This window comes from Manduca sexta, chromosome 27, assembly GCF_014839805.1.
Source record: "Manduca sexta isolate Smith_Timp_Sample1 chromosome 27, JHU_Msex_v1.0, whole genome shotgun sequence".
Lineage (NCBI taxonomy): Eukaryota > Metazoa > Arthropoda > Insecta > Lepidoptera > Sphingidae > Manduca > Manduca sexta.
Genome location: NC_051141.1, coordinates 5941212 through 5946265, shown reverse-complemented (window position 1 = coordinate 5946265; position 5054 = coordinate 5941212).

Sequence of the window (5054 nt, the reverse complement as noted above, 5' to 3'; positions counted from 1 at the left end):
GTATTGATATTAAATATTAATCCTCTATCCTATATTTATAGACATTATTTATTTTAAGTTTTATTATGTAAAATTTTAGCAAACTATAATATCTATTAATAAAACATTTCTATTGTTTTATAGGATGGCGATAGATTCTACCAATGTGTGTACTTGTCATAATGGGAAGACTTTCTCTCCTTACAACTTTCCTATGGAAAATGTAATCAAAATACTAAGTCTTATATTTGTAATTCTTCAAAGGATAATATATATAAGTAACACTATCATATCTCATATTTTATTACAATTATAAAAGGAAGATAATATCTTAAATGCGTAACAGAAATTATATTATATACTCAACTAATAATTAAGCGTTTTGAGATTTACAATAACTAGTAAAAAAACATAATAGTAGTATGTTTTAAAAAGTATGGATGGACCGTCTCAAATGACAGTGTGACTACATCAGACAGTGATTTTTCTCAGTCTCACTGAGAAACATTGTGAGTCGGCAGTTGATTTTCATTCGAATGGAAATCTTCCAGAATCCTAAACAAGTTCCTCCCTTTCCTAACTATTTTCTGTTGATAAAGATGTAGATATCAGTTAATCCACTTACTCTCTCCCCGAGGCATTTTTTGTGCGTTTCGGTCTTGCACACCCCGAATGCAAGCCAATGCGCGGAGGGAATTTGGTCGCGGGTCGAGACTTGAGGCACACAACACTGTGTGTATACCTCTTTGTTACCCCAACAAATTGAGGCCTGAAAGAGCCCGCGAACATTCCCTATCCAATATCCGTAAGAAAGGTTATTATTTTTCTACTTTTCCTTCCCCGCTAACGTTTCAGGCTACTGCAGTGTTTAAGTCGGGCGGTGCCTGTATACCATATGCAAAGTATCCAGGTGAAAATTGCGTTCCATTAAACCCCCTAATTCTGGACGGCCTATAAGTATATGATTATTTCATTATAATTAAATTAATTAATTAATTGTGTATACCCACAATAAAGCTCGTTATACGGTGTGGAGGCGAGACAATTTTTTATCATAGCCTTCGATTAACCCTTTGGAACACCTCTTCAGTGCTATCCAGAATATTACTCTAGATTTGTGAATTTATCATTGACTAGCTTTTGCTCGGGGTTCTGCCTGCGTGAAAAAGTTTTTCTGGAGTCCCGCTTTTTATTTTTCCCAGAATAAAATTAAGCCTTTACTTTAAATTAGACCTCTAGCAATAATATATATATAAATAATATATAAAAATAATAATAATATCAGCCCTGTATTATATACTTGCCCACTGCTGAGCACGGGCCTCCTCTACTACTGAGAAGGATTAGGCCTTAGTCCACCACGCTGGCCTAGTGCGGATTGGTAGACTTCACACACCTTCGATATTTCTATAGAGAAATTCTCAGATGTGCAGGTTTCCTCACGATGTTTTCCTTCACCGTTAAAGCGAACGATAAATTCACAAAGAATACACACGTGATTTTTTAGAAAAGTCAGAGGTGTGTGCCCTTGGGGTTTGAACCTGCGGACATTCGTCTTGGCAGTCCGTTCCACACCCAACTAGGCTATCGCCGCCTCTAGCAATACTAAAACTGTATTAAAATCGATGCAGTACTTTTTGTATGATGTGTGTACAAACATAGAGAAAACAAAAATTCAATAAACTTGTTATGTCTTCTTTTGCGCTAATAAAAAACCTCATATCAGTTTTCTTTCAATATTTATAATGTAGAGACATCGGCCTGTTACAATTTTATTGTACGTAATAATAATGATTGTATTGCCAATACGTGTAACTAAATGTCTAGACGTAAATGTTATCCAGAAATATTCACCCTTAGAAATAAGTATTTTGGAACGGTGGGCTATTTTATTAAAGTAATAGAATAAATGTCACTTTTGTTCACCCAAGAGCCTACCTTAAAAATGTTATTTGTAGTCCCACAGAATATGTATACGTAATAGATATCAGAAATATCGGTGTAGTAGTTTAGAATCTATTTATATTTCCTTCATTGTATATACATCTGTATAAATGTTCCGATTGTGTCCAATTGTTTTTAAATAAATAAAGTATTGAGTTTCAATGTTCCCACAGGCATTTGATTTGTTTTTCGTATTCTATTATACGGTTTATATGTTCTTTTCAATAATGTTTTGTAACTTGGCGTAACTATTCAATTTTCGTAATATAAACGCTTTATAATTTTCGCTAAGTATATATTTTACTTTGAATTTAAATTAATTTCTTCAAAAATTTATTTGCGTGAAATTAGCATTACTAAGTAGTAACAAAATTTAATCTAACAATTTCTTATGTTTAGGCAAATGTTAGACATTGAAATGAATTTTTTTTCTGGCAGCCTCCATCATAACATGGCAGTCTGAGTGTTGAATGTTGGTTGTTCGAAAAGTCATAGTTACAATATCTACATACATTTTACAATTATACAATTTTCTAAAATATTAGCTGTTGACAGCAGTGGTGACGCGTCGATACAAGCCGATTCCTACCGGTTTCCCTTTTAGGTTTACGTCTGTCTAAGTTTTTGTTTTCTGTTAAATTGGCGGCGATATGCTATCTAAGGCATTTCTTTTTGCCTCGGATTACCTTTTGAAAAATTTCAAACTTCACAACTGTTTTTTTATAATAATTGTAAAATGTGGGTTGGGCTGTAACTTTAACTTCAGACGACCAGCACCTCAGTCCGCCCTGTAACCATGAAGGCCGCAGTCTTCGATGTGTTGGGAGAAAAGCATGAATTTTAGAATGTAGGAATTTTATACTATTAAGTCTAACGATGACTTAAAAATCCAATGATGTTTTACAATAGACACGTCATAGACTAACAAAATAAAAAAAGTTAGTAACCTGACTAGCCGTGACAGTGGTTGGAGGTTAACTAAGTGAATGTCGGGCAATTACCTTGCTTTCGTCTTGCCAGTATTATTGAGCTCGCAAAACGTATCTATGTAATAAAAACATCTTAGTAATATAATAATAATAATTTCAGCCCTGTATATATACTTGCCCACTGCTGAGCAAGGGCCTCCTCTACTACTGGGAGGGATTAGGCCTTAGTCCACCACGCTGGCCTAGTGCGGATTGGTAGACTGCACACACCTTCAAAATTCCTATAGAGAATTTCTCAGATGTGCAGGTTTCCTCACGATGTTTTCCTTCACCGTTAAAGCGAACGATAAATTCACAAAGAATACACACATGATTTTTTAGAAAAGTCAGAGGTGTGTGCCCTTGGGATTTGAACCTGCGGACATTCGTCTCGGCAGTCCGTTCCACACCCAACTAGGCTATCGCCGCTATTAGTAAAGATCACTTCAATTTATAAGCCATACAGCTGGTACCGTTGTTGATTACAAGTAACTTTTATATTAAAAATAAAAATAAAGTTAAACCGTAGTCGTTGCGCAATTTTTCAATTTTGATCTAAGTTCGCCAGTTCAATACCAAGTCTGGAAAAAAGTTTAGAAAATTTTTCTCATAATACAAGTCGATTGCGTGACTTGTGGACACACTGAGTCTAGTTCGGAATACGTAACAAACTTTAATATTTTTCTATTCGCGAACTAGTTCTACAAAATTCTAGCACTTCAGTACATCTGGTCAAGTCTAAAATGGAATTCTGACAGATTGTGTTGCTGAGGGAATTTTTTGCGCCGCATCTTCGCGATAATACATTTCGAATCGCTGGTTAATTCATCACGATTCTAAAGAGCCTGTGAAATACTATTTGAATAAATAAAATTTTAAGATTAAGTTTGAAATGTATGCAACGCATTTGAAACTATATAATTTTATTATATACTATAATTGTAATATCCTCACAACTGTGTCTGCCTAAGAGTGAGCTCCCAGTATAGAAATTCCAAACAAATAATTATTTTTCCGGGATAATAACAGGTTATAAATCGTGTAGGCAATAGCAGTCTCAAGCCACAAACTATAACTAAAAAATTTGGACTTAAGCCAAAATATTTTCAATATAGCTAAGTCACGAGTCAATTTCTCAAAAATCTGCTACTTGTACATGAAATGTCCAGATTACAATCGGTTCAACTTTTTGGTAGATTAGTCTCAATGATTAATCATAAATGAAAATATTTATATGAGTTTGAAAAAATTATGATTTTTCAAATAGACACTTTGATTTAGTTTATGAATATTAAATATTATTGTCCTCTGGGGGTAAGAGTATGATAATTTCTCACTTCTTAATGTTGAAGCTATGAAAAATTATAATTAGGTACTTGCAATTTGAAGTATATCAGCAGTTTAACCGAAATGATTTCTGGGTACACTCTTTAATACGAAACTATTTAAAGCAAAACTTTGTAACAACAAAGTGAATTACAAAATATTCATAAATTCGTTAAAAGTCATTAGTATTTTGTATTTAGTAAGGTAACAGCTTATTAGAGATGAATAAAGATTTCTAATGCCGTCAAGCTATATTTTAATATGTACTAAACTTACCTTCCGATATATAATTTTGGCTTGGAATGTCATATCACCGAAAAATCTTATTATATTTTCGACAACGCACACCCATGTCAAGCAACTCGCTATTTCAAGAAATAATAAACCGGACATGTGTAAGTTGGACTCGCGCACCGACAGTTCCGTACAAACTTCCTAGGTACTTCAGGAAGCAATTAAACATTATTGTTTTAACTAAAATACGAACTACGTTAAAGAACAAACTTAACTTTGCTGTTCGATCGCTAGACAAGATATTGCGTCAGCCGCTCATAGTAAGCGACAGAAAAAGGCATATCATATGATCGCGTCGTGTCAACATTACTAGTTTGTTATTTTTCACAGCTGGAAGACAATGTAGACTCGAGTATACGATATAAATTTCAACTTGATAGCGGTAAGTGTTGCTGAGAAGACAGGTCGAGATGGTAAATGACGTGATCCTATGTTTTTTTGCGATATGAGACCTTAAAAATGACAGAAATAAAAATGCTTCTTAAAATAATGTGACACGGGTTATTTTCATAAAACTTAGAGAGCAATGACGAAACAAACAAC